At 33.8% G+C, this 17,972-nt stretch overlaps 2 long non-coding RNA genes across 2 annotated transcripts; both read right to left on the bottom strand.

Moving 5' to 3' along the window:
* On the bottom strand, window positions 1-1,551 carry LOC118488968. Its single transcript, XR_004885472.1, has 3 exons — window positions 1,366-1,551; window positions 739-795; window positions 1-194 (listed from the first exon to the last, which is right to left on the bottom strand). It is a non-coding gene; the product is annotated as an uncharacterized LOC118488968 (long non-coding RNA).
* Window positions 1,552-5,941: 4,390 nt separating this feature from the next.
* On the bottom strand, window positions 5,942-7,548 carry LOC110922912. The gene is made up of 3 exons (XR_002583564.2): window positions 7,386-7,548; window positions 6,759-6,815; window positions 5,942-6,214 (listed from the first exon to the last, which is right to left on the bottom strand). It is a non-coding gene; the product is annotated as an uncharacterized LOC110922912 (long non-coding RNA).
* Between the last annotated feature and the right edge of the window lie 10,424 nt (window positions 7,549-17,972).

The raw sequence follows: 17,972 nt of genomic DNA on the forward strand, positions 1-17,972 counted from the left end.
TACGAACCCGTTGACATAAAACTACCAAAAGCAAAGACGACAAGTTTTACAAATGTACAACTACTAACAAAGTTGGACAAAATAACAAGTCATGGACCAAAAGGATGAGAATAATCTAGCGGAAGCGTTTAGTATAACATGACATAGACACGTGCTCGCTCCAATTCTCCAAATCTCCTAAAGTGAGGATTTACCTACATTCAATAACAAGACTTCAAAAGTTAGCCGTAGTACTCATTTAACTCGATGTAACAATATATTAGCTTCATTCGTTTATATGCTTTCATTATTCTTACGCATTCGATTTACCCAATTAAATGGGTAATGGCATATACCCTCATAATAAGGTTCAAGCTTATCACTTACAACCCGGTAACATCGGGTTAATCGCTTTCAACATAATTCTTTCTTTCCATCCGTATAACGGATTAAATTTCAAGCTTTCGTCATAGCATTCATGACCACCCATTCAAAACGGGTGGTAGCTTATCTTTACTCGACTTGTCCAACTAGAACCGGTCGACTTGTATGGCTTAACATAACCTTCATTAGCATAACCAAATCCGCAAGGGATTTGCTATTTCGCATTCATTACAACATAACTTCTAAAACCTTTTTCGACATAAACTCTTACATCTAACCAATCTTTATCTATAAAGGAATTTACACGAATCGTATTATCAATTAATATCATTCGTAAATCTACTAGTAGAGTAAATAAAGTTCAAAAGAACTTACCGTGGCCTTGCACTACTTGTGTTTTGGAATGGCCCGTGCCTTCTTCCTTCTTCGCTCCTACATGTTACGTTTTCATACTTTTAGCTTTCATACGAATTAATTACATACGCATTTCCTTTATTCGTCATGGTGTTAAACAACTATGCACACTTCCATTTCTATTCTACCACATCAATTTAACAAGGATTCATATCAAATCACAAGTAAATAAACCTAGGCATTTCATCGAACACCTTATGTGCGTACCATCAATAAGGCATAGTGTACAAGTAATTAAAACACATTTTTCCTTGTTCATTCATGGATCATCATAATCATTTAATCTTCATATATTATCATCATAATCATATGTATTCTGTTTCTTACCAAATTATTCATCAAAACATCTTCTACAACTCTACTTGAACATCAACATTACTCTAATTCACATATAAACTTCACCAATCCTTCACTTTCTTACAAATACCAAGTGGGTTTTAATCAAAACCTTCAATATGGTCAGAATCAAACATATTACTACTTCTACATGTTAATATTATCTAACATTCATGTCAATTTCCTACTACAATCATAGATTATACATAACCCACTTTATCATACATCACCAAAATATGAAATTTGACTTACTTTGTGTTAAAAGAACACTAGATGATCATGAATCTTGATACATGCATCAATTTACACTTCAATTTCCCTTCCAATTTGATGAATTTAGGATGTTAGGGTTTTGAGGGGAAAGCTCCTCCTGTCCCCCTTCTCACGATCGCACATACACCCACATGAAGCACTGGACTTTTTTTTTTGTTAAGGGTTTTAATTACATACTTTTTCATTTTGACCCCCTCATCATTTAGAACATGTCACTTTTCTCATATTTAGATACTAACTTAGTAAACCTTCATGCATATATATAAAATTTTAGATTTGCTAGAAGCTATAATTCTTAATAATGGTAAAATTTTATATTTACCATTTCTTTTCACTAGAGTATTGCGATAAAACATTTTAACATGTCGTACGGAATTTGGGGTGTTACAAGTCTACCCCCCTTAAGGAAGGTTTCGTCCCCGAAACCTCAATACATACCTTCTGACTGGTCTAACAGTATTCCTTCGTAATTACATACCTCGAACTTCGACAACATGCTTTCATTCGATCATCCATCATGATGAATCGGTCGTTACTACTCTAAAACTTGTCTAATACACTTGGTAAATGAACCTTGCATGATTCAGTGTTATCCCATTACATCATTCCATGATCATTGTTCATTTGTTCAAGCTGACTTCTCAAAACTTATCTGTCAAGTTAACCATTTCCGCATACATCTAACATCTACTTAGGGAAATAATTATCATAATATTCATACTTGTTCATTCATATTCATTCATATAAAGTCACAAATCATGCATCATTTAATAGTTGCTAAGTGTATATATATATATATATAATTATATATATATATATATATATATATTTTTACAATATCTACATATAATCTTTACCCGAGACCAATATTTCTTTCATTGATGATTCCTCATAAGTGCATGGTTACACACAACTTAACGTATACGATTATACAAATCATGTACCTACTATCTTGCTCTAATCTTTTACCATTTATCCCTAGGTTACAAGGGCCAACATAAGTCTTTAACCATGCCATCAATATGATCGTGTAATCAATACTTACATTTGAGTAACTCATATTACACTCGAGGTGTCGTTATCACATTCCATAGCCGTCATACATACGTAATTCCTTCTAATAATTGTAATGCTAAGGCAATTCCCTAACTATGTACCACAATGGATTAACTTTTACCTATATACTTACTAAGGTTTCGTTAATACAAGATTATAAGCTTATTACACATGCCATCTCATTCCATGTATGAGTTACACATAACTTGGTACAACCCTTCTTTCGATAATTTAGTTTACACTCTACCTCGTAGGGTCGTCTTATAACACGAGCCATGAATCTAGGTATATAAACTCTAATTCGTGAACATTTCTTTAGAGGTTTACCTTCAAATAAGTCCTCACATACGCTAGTTAGCCCGACTAGGGGCAGGATCCATTAAATTTTTCAGTCATTTACTCCATTAGTCGTAAAATTTTCATGTCTTAGCGAAATCCTATCTTATATTCCTTGCAAGGTTTACTTGTGGCAAAATATCTTTTATGCCACATTCCATTCAAATATTCTTTATTTATATATTCCACGCAATCCTTCTTTACGTAACATTCTACCTCTCTAATAATTACGCATTCTAGTATTTTCATTCTAACTTCCTTCAACGTTAATCTTTCACATTTTCCATACAATCCCTTCTAATCATTCTAAATTTGGCATTTCAAGCATGTACTCCGCTTTCTTACCAGATCCTTACTTTCCTTTCCTTTCCACTATTCTACCTTTTTTTTGTTCGATATGCGGATCAACTCCTGCCATCTTTCCATAACGACATTTAGTAATTCCATCACTAATAGCATAAACAATTGTATGTGTTAACGATCATACCGATCGCATCATTCACATTTGACTCTCGTTAGTCAATTCTGACAAGCGTAAGACATATACTCAGATTCCCATTCTTTCAAATTCTTATATTTCGTCATGTCCTTCATAGTACGCGTATTGATTTAACATGTTCCATACAACTCCCTAAAATCCTACTTTTACGACCATAAGTCAAATCATGCTTCTTATGCATAGACGCTTAGTCGTCTCTCAGAAGTCAATAGTGTTAACATATAACTTACGACTTAACCTTGTTTATTCGTGTTGTTATGTGAAACTATAAAAACATCAATATACACATATCAAAAATCTTGATGTAATTGGCTTACAACCACACAGTCACCTAACCATCGTCACATATACATTCACATACACATGCTCCCACATGTAAGTGCTTTCATTAGTCACAAGCATATGATATGCTCATTATGAAAATACTTATTTAACTACTTTGTTCCATATCTACACAATTCAACGTTCATCGTTCACAACACAATCAATCATCTATTACAACATTCTAATTCATGTTTCTTACCATGTTATCTTATCAAACCAATTTCTATTGGCAATTCATCTAACACACATTCTTATGCAGATCTATTATCTATTATATCATTATCATTTGTCTACATATATTTATCCATTGTTAGCATACAATTCCACTTACCATTTTCACCTAAGCATTTCATCAAACATTTGGTGGGCGTACCACTTTCTAAGCATAATGTACAAGTTTCCTAAGCATATTCCTCTCAAATTCATCTCATGAACCATTACATTCAAACAATTCACATTGTCATTACTTCCACATCACGTCTAACTATCAAAACTATCATGTAATACCTCATGCACCAACAAAATTCACAATTTAACATCTTCACCATTTTACAATTCCAATTGGGTTTTACCACAAATCATTAATATGATCAAAACTGAGTACAATACAACTTCTATTTTCATACCAACCTCAAGCATATAATTAGTAACGTTAATACTATACGGATCTAATTTATGCTTACGCACATTCTTACAAGCATACGCACACATCTACATACATACCTACCTTCCTGCATCTCTACATACATACGTACACTCACACGCACCTTTATACACACACACACATATATATATATATTTACATACACGCATACCTTCCTACATACTCGTTCGAGATCTTGCTTACAACTTACATACAAATACATTAATGGCTTGGGACCTAAACTTTGATTTAAAGCCCATAAACATTAAAGGAATGATAAAAATTACATTTGGGATGCCCACCGTAGTCCACGGATAACGTATTGAAGCCCACGTTGCATAATCCACTTAAATAACAAGATTTCATGTACCATTTACGTGATCCTCTAATCAATATATATATATATATATATATATATATATATATATATATATATTCACATACACGTATTTTCGCATGCTAATGCTCCATGATTCTACAATTAGAAAATTTCATTCGGAACATCTATTTATCATAATTTGAACATATCCTTTACTAATTAGCTCGTATGATTTACATTTATCACATATTCGCCTCTTAATCATACTAGAGCAAATCATTAAATATACTTAAACATCACACCATTCATGTACAAGGTACAAGCCTCTAGTGCACAATTCTATCAAAGCATACATTCATCCGAATTTTCACACGAATTCCAACTCCACTTCATGCATTCGTCATTCATTTCATGCCATTCCATTCGTTACATTCGACTTTTATAAATTTTACTTTATTGCCAACGATCTACATAACTTTACATAACTTATTATATCTTCTAATACTTAATAGGAACATAAAACGGGCATTTCTGTGGAGTATGAGAACTTAAATTATAACTCATAAGCTCTCAATTCATCATAGTTCATTAGTCCGTATTTACTTCATTCGCATTCCTACATTTCATACTTTATCCACTTTTTAGACTTTCGGCATTCATTCGTGTCATTCGACACATTACTCTCGACCTTTACAAGTCTCTTTCCATCGTAATCACTAATTGTGGTTAGATATATCTTATTAGGCATTATTTGGACTCTACCTGAACACTTAAATAGGCTTTCGGACAATCCGGTAACTCGAAACGCGAAAATAATACAAAAATAAAATTTTCAGCGGATTGATATTCCACTAGCCGTCGCCGACGGCTTCATGCCCCGTCGGCGACGGGCTTCAGATAAGTGCGTCGCCTACATTAGTCCGTAGGCAGGAACTTAAGCCGTCTACCAATATAGGGGCGTCGGCGACGGGGTGTCTGGCCGTCGGCGACAGCCATTCATTAATCCGCTGCAGCTTCGTTTTTTTTTTTTTTTTTAGCATTCTAACTCTTTTTCGGGTCCGTTTCCAGCTGTACGGTCCCCGGAATTTATTGTTTCGCTACCCATAATTATTACTTCACATATTTAACTCAACTTTACATCTCAAACTCATTACATATACTAGCATTCATCGAAAACTTACATTATTACCTCATTGGCGATCTTGGAGCGAGCACACTTTCGAACGAGCCACCGGTTTGAGTTCGAGCATCGCGTTAAAAACTCGAATCCCTCAAACCTTGGCTCTGATACCAACTTGTTAGGTCCGCTTTTCCATAGTAATAATTTACTTACAAAATAATTTAAAGACGTCAAAATACCAACTTTGTTACATAATAATTTTTACAAAAATTGGGCATGACCCGTTCGTAAAACGAACGTGCCCCCTGTTTTTAACATAATCATTCAAATAACATTCTACGAACCCGTTGACATAAAACTACCAAAAGCAAAGACGACAAGTTTTACAAATGTACAACTACTAACAAAGTTGGACAAAATAACAAGTCATGGACCAAAAGGATGAGAATAATCTAGCGGAAGCGTTTAGTATAACATGACATAGACACGTGCTCGCTCCAATTCTCCAAATCGCCTAAAGTGAGGATTTACCTACATTCAATAACAAGACTTCAAAAGTTAGCCGTAGTACTCATTTAACTCGATGTAACAATATATTAGCTTCATTCGTTTATATGCTTTCATTATTCTTACGCATTCGATTTACCCAATTAAATGGGTAATGGCATATACCCTCATAATAAGGTTCAAGCTTATCACTTACAACCCGGTAACAGCGGGTTAATCGCTTTCAACATAATTCTTTCTTTCCATCCGTATAACGGATTAAATTTCAAGCTTTCGTCATAGCATTCATGACCACCCATTCAAAACGGGTGGTAGCTTATCTTTACTCGACTTGTCCAACTAGAACCGGTCGACTTGTACGGCTTAACATAACCTTCATTAGCATAACCAAATCCGCAAGGGATTTGCTATTTCGCATTCATTACAACATAACTTCTAAAACCTTTTTCGACATAAACTCTTACATCTAACCAATCTTTATCTATAAAGGAATTTACACGAATCGTATTATCAATTAATATCATTCATAAATCTACTAGTAGAGTAAATAAAGTTCAAAAGAACTTACCGTGGCCTTGCACTACTTGTGTTTTGGAATGGCCCGTGCCTTCTTCCTTCTTCGCTCCTACATGTTACGTTTTCATACTTTTAGCTTTCATACGAATTAATTACATACGCATTTCCTTTATTCGTCATGGTGTTAAACAACTATGCACACTTCCATTTCTATCCTACCACATCAATTTAACAAGGATTCATATCAAATCACAAGTAAATAAACCTAGGCATTTCATCGAACACCTTATGTGCGTACCATCAATAAGGCATAGTGTACAAGTAATTAAAACACATTTTTCCTTGTTCATTCATGGATCATCATAATCATTTAATCTTCATATATTATCATCATAATCATATGTATTTTGTTTCTTACCAAATTATTCATCAAAACATCTTCTACAACTCTACTTGAACATCAACATTACTCTAATTCACATATAAACTTCACCAATCCTTCACTTTCTTACAAATACCAAGTGGGTTTTAATCAAAACCTTCAATATGGTCAGAATCAAACATATTACTACTTCTACGTGTTAATATTATCTAACATTCATGTCAATTTCCTACTACAATCATAGATTATACATAACCCACTTTATCGTACATCACCAAAATATGAAATTTGACTTACTTTGTGTTAAAAGAACACTAGATGATCATGAATCTTGATACATGCATCAATTTACACTTCAATTTCCCTTCCAATTTGATGAATTTAGGATGTTAGGGTTTTGAGGGGAAAGCTCCTCCTGTCCCCCTTCTCACGATCGCACATACACCCACATGAAGCACTGGACTTTTTTTTTTGTTAAGGGTTTTAATTACATACTTTTTCATTTTGACCCCCTCATCATTTAGAACATGTCACTTTTCTCATATTTAGATACTAACTTAGTAAACCTTCATGCATATATGTAAAATTTTAGATTTGCTAGAAGCTATAATTCTTAATAATGGTAAAATTTTATATTTACCATTTCTTTTCACTAGAGTATTGCGATAAAACATTTTAACATGTCGTACGGAATTTGGGGTGTTACACATTACTTAGATTTTGGGGTTTCAAAGAGACATTACAAATTCTAAATCATTAGGTGCTTTTATTATTATGGTTATGAGTTTTGATTAGTCCATTAATTAGTTTTTGTTATTAGTATTTAGACAATTTATGATGAACTACCAAAATACAATTGGTATTACAATAATGCACATGTTTATATGATAATATGTTATAATATGACAACTACTTAGTCAACTTTGTTGTATATCATTGTTATTGCAATTGTATAAGTCCTTTAGTTGCTATTAGATATTTAAATATGTGAGTTGATTCTATAAAATATTTGTGTGGTAAAAGATATTATTTGCAAATTAACATGACACAAAAATTCTCAAGATGCCTGTTATATTTTCTTGAGCAACAAAATTTATTAGTATAAGAAAGCTCATTTACGAGTAATAAAGATTCATAAATTATTATATGATTGAGAAAGTTGATTCTTATTAATATCTTTTAGTTAGAAATTTGATTAATTCTTATTAATTTAAATGATCTTTAATATTTTTTTTTTCTAGACATGACAAGCAAATTAATATGAACTTAATCTCTTTAACACTCACACACATATATATGTATACGTATAATGTCCTAGGATTGTGTGTGATTTATATATGTAATTGATATGCATATAAATTGTGAATAATTAACATGCATATAACTTGCTTATGGGTAGATATTACGGATTTCAGTTGTTTAGCAATACTTCTGTTGGTCTCATTGTTTTAGATAGCATATATGTTATATGTATTGCCTTTTGACAAGTTAAATGTGCTAAATAAATTAATACAAATTTCATTGATAGCTGGTTACCAAAACAACTACGCTGAGATAAACATTGTTATGCTTTAGTGATTTGATATTTCAGCTTGTTACAATGCTATGCATAGTCATCATAATTAATTGTATGGTTATTCTTCTAATTGTTTGTTGTTGCTAAACAAATATTAATAGACATTGATATAGTCATTAGAAATGAGCCCTCACATGAAAATGATGAAAAATAGCTATGAAAATAATTAATGGACTTTAGCTTAAGTAAACTACTCTGATGTTAGTTACTTAAATTGATAGATAATAATTCATTTGAGTTAGTGTTGATGCTCACATGAATCCTAAATCAATGATGAGAACCCGAAGTTCTCCCAAAAGTATACAAAGTCCCGTTTGTTTTTAATAATCATTTTTAAAGTTTAACCCAAATTTTAGTTCATCGCACTTGGCGTTTTTGGCTAACATATAGCCTAGTGATGGAAAACCTTATGAATAGTACATGTTTTCCCTCTAAACAAAGGCTAAAACTATAATATTTCACGTGGTAGAGACGTTATTGATACTATTCAACGTGTTAATAGCATATTAAATGCTCCAGAAGAGCATTGATAGTTTACCCGCTGATATCGAATTTTGTAATTCATAATGCATCATATTCTAATGTATACCGAAGAAATTTATTAAGTTTCCACTATGTTTGAATGAAAAGTCATCACCTTGGAATGGTGTAAAAGAAAATGTACTAAATATCTAAAATATATCATATAACAAATATGGCCAGAAGACTATATTAGAAGTTACTAGAAATGATACTAATTTTCCACAATATTCTATTAAATCAAATATGGTGAGTAACCAGAAGTTACTAGAATATTTATACGTTCACCACATGGCATGACCAAATAGGTCATCAAGATAGCATCATGATATGCTAAACAATCAGACATGCTAACCGGTACCTTAGCACCTCTAAGTAATCTAAAAACATTGCTCCCAAAATGCCTTATCATATGTCTGGTTAGTTTTTCTTTGTGGCAAATAAATTTTTATGCCCTTCCAAACAATAGACTCCTACAAACAATCCCTCTTATATGGGACCATTGAAATGTACAGTTGTGTGGATTGTGGCATTCATACATGGTTACATGTGAGTTTTTAGCTACCCGTATGTAGCATATGCCCAACACTATGGAACGTTGTTTTTTTACATGGTTTAACACTGTTCTTTGACAACCCAATTGTAGGGACCATTGTTGGGCACAATGTGAAATATAATGAGAGGCATACGTAGTCGAGACGGAATTCGTCGATTGATTATATCAATTCAAAACCAACTGCTTATCACAAATACTCCCCATTACAACTGGTCTCCTGAAGAGAACCAAGTTTCCATTTTTTTTATATTTTGTTGTGCAACCTATGTACCAATAGCACCACCATAACATATAAATGGGATATGTACATCGTATTCCCAGTCTTAGGGGGAGACAAGAAAATGAAAGACTGGTAACATAAAAAAATGCATCATATTATATATCGACCCCTGAAGTGGTCAATACAAATCTGAAGTCCAAAAGAAAGAGCGTGTATTTGCAAATAATAACAAATGAAATACAAGATGCATTCACTAACACAAATAAGATGACAAAGTCACATATACCAGCTTAAACTTATCTGCTCGAATGGAAGTACTCACAAAATGATTATCATATTAATAAATTGTGAGAGATAAATCGGTTCCAAAAAGATAAAACCCACAAACACAAAAAGAGCAGAGTAACGCAATTGGTGTAACCCCAAAAGAGGTGGCACTCAAAACACCATAAGTGGTTGCATACAAAACCCCAGAAGTGGTTGCATACTAAACCTTAAAGAAGGTTGTTGTCAAAACCCCAAAAGAGGCTAATGGAGTTCTAAAAGAAACTCTAGTACCAAACAAATATGAGATCGCGATGAATTATGTACAAAATAAGTACACTATGGAACCGTAATGAAACACGTGTAAAATGATATATTTGATTATGCTATAGCAATAGATGTAATCAATGAAGAAAAGGATTACATATATAGAAAGTGTGCAAGAGTGTACGCACACAAATAGTCAAAATGGCTACATGACTTAAGGTTGAACTAAATTTGCTCGACAAACTAAACGTTTTCGAACCAGCAGTTCGAACACCCATAGACGTCAAACCAGTAGGTTATAAATGGGTGTCTTTAAATAAAAGGAAACGTAAATAATGAGTTTTTGCGATGTAAGGCACGCATTTTAACATAAAGTTTTTTCCCAAATCCCAGCAGTTGATTATGAGGAAACGTATACCCCTGTAGTGGATGCGATAATCTTTAGATGTTTAAGCGGCCTCGCAATCTCAGAATGACTTCAGATAAAACAACTTATGGATGTCATCACCGTATACATGTACGAGACAATTGCAAATGGCATCTGTATGAAAACCCCTGAAGGATTAAAAATGCTCAAAGCATTATGAAACAATAACCCCATATATGTTATATATATGAATCTTAAAGGAAACTACTCGTATGTGGTACATTCGACTATACTCTGAAAAGAGAGGTATAATTTTGATAAAATGAGCTAGATCTATTTAACAAGATTTCACTCTTACAGTGATAATGTAAACATTATCGAGAGGGAACTCTCAAACTAAAGAGAAAAATGTTGAATGACCTTTACAAAGTGTAGTTATCCTCGACCTGTAGTTTCGAGTATATATGTACTATTTTTGCTCATCAATCTGACTACATCTAGAAGATGTTATATAGAAAAAGCTCATTCATTGAGAACATGAACAATTGTCTGATCAATTGACATAGAAAAATTATTCTTATCAACCCCAAGAAAAGGATGTTGAACTACTTAGTCAAGAAGTACCATACTTAATTGCGATCAGAGCATTGACGTATCTTGCAAACAAGACGACATCTGATATTACGTTGTATTGGTAAGATTACAGTTCTAATCTCAAATGTTGCACTCTTTTTCCCTTCACTAAGTTTTTCCCAATGGGTTTTTCTTGGTAAGGTTTTTAACGAGACAACATAACTGATCCAGTAGTATCAGTTTATCTTATAGGTCCCGAAGTACTAATTTAACATCATCATAAATCATGTTGTTAATTATGTATAATGCGTAGTGCACTCTTTTCCCTTAGCTACGGTTTTGTCCCATTGGGTTTTCCTGGCATGGTTTTTAACGAGGCAGAATTATAAAGCGCATTAAATAATTATTTGACATATTTACAATCTCGAGACACGGGATAGTTCCACAAGAACAATATGGCGTCCTGGGTTATGATTGATATATATTAGACTTGCATAGAGTTCGATCTCAATCCAGATACAAGTTATGAAGGTCGAAGATTTCAGCATATTTAAGAAGTATGTAGATTAGAGTTGATCAAGAGAAGCTCAAGCCATACCGTATGAAGACAATGTAGACAACAACACTTAAATCAAAGAACACTACGCCAAATATCAAGTCAAGCAATTGTCACAGAAGATTGGATTCAACATCATCAATATATACAAGTAAAATTGAGGGGGAGTAATGTACCCATAATATACACAGTGTATGTACTCTTTTTCCTTAATGAGGCAACATACCTGATCCAGAAGTATCAGGGGGAGACAATACGCGCTGCACTCTTTTTCCCTTAGCTGAGGTTTTGTCCCACTGGGTTTTCCTAGCAAGGTTTTTAACGAGACAGCATCACCAAGCGTATTAAAGAATAGTATATCATCATGTCGATAGTCAAGGGGGAGTGTTATGAATGCATCCATTATTAGTGACTATCCACATTTCTAACCCCCGTGTCATATTTATGTTTGTATTAATATTATAGCCTATATATATAGTGGCTCATGTATTTTGTATGTGATATCAATAAGAAATTCATCTCTTGTACTCCCATTCTCTTCTATACATTGCTAATAGATTCTAGTTATTACACAACAACAACAAAATTATCATGTAAACCAAATTCATTGTTCACCATATAATTCAAACAACTATTCATCAATAATATAAAAAATAATTCTCACTAAACTTTTGTCTAGAAATACAAAATAAAATAATATATATTTTAGACATGAACAAATCAAATAGTGAAGTGTTGGATAAGATTTATTATTTTTTTTGGAAGGTGACTTTTTATGTACTGGACCTATTGGTCATCGGGTTCATGTCGAAGACAATTCCCGTCAGCCCCGCACTCTCGGACGCGATGTTCGATTGGGCCTCGGTCGCCGCGCAAGCTGATTTCCGCCCGGAAACCATACTGTCCCCACACGAGAGACTCGCTGGAGTAACAGCTGGGTAAAACCGGGTTGCCCTCAAGACCGCACCATGCCTCGATAGGATACGATCCATCATTGGGACGTCCCACCCCCGTATGCAACACCCGGGAGTCGAACCGGCGACCTCCAAGGAGGAAGCCGGCCCAACCCAAACCACATGGGGATTGCCAAGTGAGCTATTGCATGTAATTTTAATTATCAATATTTTCTTAAACTTTTAAACATTTGTTATACTTTAAGAATGAATTGACTGAAATTAATATGTGTGAACACAAACTTGTTTTCTCAATTCATCCTTACCATGACATTGCATGTCAGTCTCTAATGCCAAACTTTATTCTTATAGAAATTAACGAATGAAAAGAAGTTCTTTTTTAAATAATTTGAAGCATTAGTTTTATATGTGTATACTTTTCAAAAAGAAGTTTTATATGTGTATGAAAGAACCAGTCATGGCCGACCCTACTGCTAGCCTTAACCTTAAATGACATGTTTCAATCTAATATACAATCCTTGTTTTACTCAAAATATTTTGATTCGTATGAAACACGTAAAAATTTATTATAAATATAACAAAACTGAACCGTTATCTTTCAACTTTCTATATTACTTTCGGTTACACTCTATATCTTCCATATTCTTGTATTGTGATTACTTATATGATAACTAGTCTAAGTACCCGTGTGTTACACGGGTGCAGTGGCGAAGCTTGACCATGAAAACGGGAGGGGGGGGGGGAAATTTCTATAGAACCGGGGGGTCGAAAACGTATATACCCAAAATTTTCTATACGAAAACTACATATATAACACTACTGAGCGAAAAGTTCGGGGGGTCGGGCGCCCCTCCCGGCCCCTCTTAAGCCACGCCCTTGCACGGGTGGCTAAACAGGAAAACTGTTTGGTAGCCTCTTAATGACCATTCAGATGCTACCTCTTAATGGTTTAAAACCTCTGAATGAATAAGAGGTAACCTCAAGTCTGAATGGTTAAGAGGTAACCCCTGAATGGTAAATCATCACATATCACATTCTTCTACCTTCTCATTGGTAAAATTCTTAATGGTTTCATTAAGAGGTAGCCTCTTAATAACCATTCAGAGGCTACCAAACAGCCCCTAAGTCCTTTAAAATTGTGAGATAAAAATTATAATTTTATATACGTTGAAATATTAATGAAAATGTTAGTGAGTACACAAAATAATTGAAATACATGAATACAACAATAGTAAATTTAGTACAATTACCCCAAGCTTGAATGTTTGAGATCTATCTTTTTCATCGTGACAATCAATGTCGTTTTTATTCCCATCATTGTTATCTTTTTCATTTGCTTTGTTTAAACTACTTTAATACTTTCACCTATTCTTATCCAAATGCTTTACAAATAAAACTTGAAACCTTCTCGTATCGGTGATCTTGCATGCAATATATAAATTAAAAGTTTAAATACTCGTGTACTAGACTGGTTAAAAATGTTAAACATTTAATTTATAAGTCGGTAAATAATATTTCGAAATGAAAGAAATGTGCATTAAATCTATAAAAATTTAAATTACAATTATTTCACAAACAAATAAATAAATCGGAACTCTAAAACTTTCATTCTAAACCACATTTGTTGTCAATTTGTAAGTTTTCAATCTTTGTCTAATATTAGTAATAAGTTATATATCCGGTATACTACACATGTTAAACAATGTAAATATAAAATTTATAATAATCATCTTTTTATAAATGAGATTAAATGTTACATTAAATAAGAAATAGTTAAATGTAGAATCTCTTATAACTCAAGTTACATAGTATTTATATATAGTAATTATTAAAAATCCGATTTCATAACCTAATAATCAAAATAAGTTAAAAAAAAGTTTAAATATGTGATACACGTCTTTGGGTTCATAATTTTTTTAATGAAAACAGTTTATAAAAATAAATACATATCGCACAGGACTTGAGTGTGTGAAACACTCACCTTAGGTCTGAAGTTTTTTGAACCCATAAGCCTCTTTAAAAGCAAGCTAACAATTTATCATTTTACATCTATGGTGAGTTTCCTAAAATTAACATATATAAGCACCAGCTCGAGCGGGAGCACGACAAAAGTTCGTTAGATAATCGGTTTGGTTCGGAACTGGTACGATATCAACACGATTCCGCCACACGCTAGCATTGGAAATCGGATTATCTTCGGGCCAATATGGCCATGTGTTGTTATCAAGCAAACTACTCACCACCTCATCGGAAAACATATAGTTCGCAATTGAAATATAGTCGGTGATGGTTTCCTAGACGCAACACCTGTTGTAGAAAATAAATTTAATATTAGTAAATACAGCCTTATGGTATTGCCATTTCCAATGACATTTGAAAATAACAACTGTGAGTTTAGAAGATTACAAAGAAAATTGATCAAGTGATTGCGCAAGTTAGTATCTTAGTTATGGTTATCAAGAGATGCTTAAATACATGTATCCAATAGTAAATTTACATGCACCAAATCTGAGTTTGACCAAAACCTTCAGTCATTTGATCTCACAATAAATCACCATACAGCCCATTATTGCAATCGGTGAATTTAACTAAGCAAGTCACTTAATTTGACCTTGAATGCAAATTTGATATCAGCAACGAACAAAAAGACCTTATTTGCTATCATCCATGAATGGCCCTTTTAATTGTGCAACAAAAATACCTTTTTCAACAAACTATTTCAACTTTTGAAAATGTTCAAACTAATCTTGATCCACTTTATTGTTTTTAGAAAAGGGTAATTTTATTTATTGATATAAAAGAGTGTGTATTTGAATATCTGAGCATGGTACCCGTTTGGTACTGAAAAATGGGGAAAACTTGTACCAGTACCGAATATACCGATACCGATACGGTACCGGAAAACTGGTAAAATGGGTACCGGTACCCGTACCCATACCAAATGCTCATCTCTAGACTATAGTGTATTGCATCTCATGCGGGATTATATCTCCTCGTTCTCAAAAGTAACAATAAAAAATACCTCATTAGAAAACATCAGCTAATGAAAGTTACAAACCTGCACTTTTGGGGAATAAGTTAGCATGCTGCATTTATGTTGGTACTTAATCGGTCCATCAAAGTTTCTTTAGTCACACAATAGTCATTGTTGCCTAAAATGTTTACAACTTTATGTGAGAGCCAAGATATGCATACAATATTAAGAATAGAGATTTTAATTTGACCCATCTGCTTATGAATGGGTTTATTTTATGAATCTTATACACGTTTGATGGAAAGCGTGTTGGATGGTGAAATTAAGATGCGTCGTCATATGCAATCTAGTAACTCTAGCGAAATCAATGCACTTGCACCGCCATCTCTCTCTCTCTCTCTCTCTCTCTCTCTCTCTCTCTCTCTCTCTCTCTCTCTCTCTCTCTCTCTCTCTCTCTCTCTCTCTCTCTCTCAGTTTCTTTGTTAAATGAAGCAAGTTAAGTATAGGTATTTGAGCTTTAAATGTAAAGGGTACGTGGTAATGTAACAAAAAGCGATGAAAAAATAAGTCGTACCTAAAGTTTTAGTTGTTAGGCTTGCAATTTGAGTTACTTTGATGGCTGCAAAAAAATGAACATAAGTTCAAGCGAGTTGAAGTTTAAAGAGGATGACCTGAAGATGCTAGCAGCCTCCAATCTACAGCCAATATAAATCAATCAAAACAGAAATTAATGGCATTACACAAATATAAACGACCTAAAATTTTTTTCTTAAGCAGCACTTTCACTTAAACTATGAAGTTACATATGTCAAGAAGCTTAGAAGCATCAGAATAGTCGTCGTCGAGTTTTTATTTCCCATAATGGCTAGCAAAACAGTTCACCATCCCACGTCTTGTGCACCATCAATCAGCTCATACTTGTAGTTCGCTTTCAAGGTCTCACTCTGCTGTTTACGCACTTTCTCTCTGCTGCAAGTTGTTGCTGCACAACAGGAATAAACTTCAATTCACAATTATACCATACAATGTTTCACAAGTTCAACCAAAATTGCAAATTGTATTTACCTCAACCAGCGTTTTAGCCTCTTCCTTCAATCATGTCATCTCTAACATCGGCTCACCTGCAATCGCTCCAAGTGTTTTATACCATATAGCTCATATCGAAAGCCTCTCTCTTGTTGCATCGAACACGTGTCATGCTATGTCAAATGCGCAGAATATATCAGAAAAACATTCAAATCCTCTACAAACACATATTAACTTCTAATACATAAAAACACAAAAATCAAAGATGTGCATTGTAGTTATCCTCCACCTCCAATTTTGGCGCCCATCCATCGTTGTCATCACCATCGCCAATAACAATTGCTTCCCGGGTCACTTGTACCTTATCAACCTATACAATTAGACATGATAAATGTTCAAAACAATACATTTTCTTGGCAAACTGATCTATCAATTATTAATAAATGGTAAAATGACAGTGAAAAACAAATGAATTGACAATAGTAAAATGTGTTGTGGCATGGGAATGAGCAAATGGTACCAGGTATCGGTTTCGAATTTCCCGATCCGATTCGATTTTTAGTGTACCGACAATAAGCGTTATCGGTAGCCTGTACCGGTACCGACAGTACCGGGTATTTTCGGTACCCGTACCCATGTTTTAGAATTTTTGGGACCGGTTGGTACCGAGCTCATCCCTATTTGTGGCATATCTTTTATTAAAAGAAATAAATAATCTATCTAATGAGAAAATTTGAGCCCATGTCACACCCCGATATTTCCACATGTCACCGGTGGGCCCGGTGGGGAGTATCGTTGTTACGCCCCAAATCCCACCATTAAATACGTACAAATAAGTAGGATTATATTTTTGAAAATTTCGACATGACCTATTCGTTTGACATCATTAACCACCTGTTCTACAAACCAAACTTAACCACTTATACATCCTAGACAAAAACACAAAACAAACGAAGTCTACATGGGTCACGACGTGACTCCATTTACCAACTTTTACCCTACGACCAAGATGTCAACATATCAACTAGACATAAATACATAAGACCAAGACTTAAAACCATTCCAAAAAGAT

Source organism: Helianthus annuus, chromosome 17 (assembly GCF_002127325.2).
Source record: "Helianthus annuus cultivar XRQ/B chromosome 17, HanXRQr2.0-SUNRISE, whole genome shotgun sequence".
In the NCBI taxonomy this organism is placed as follows: domain Eukaryota; kingdom Viridiplantae; phylum Streptophyta; class Magnoliopsida; order Asterales; family Asteraceae; genus Helianthus; species Helianthus annuus.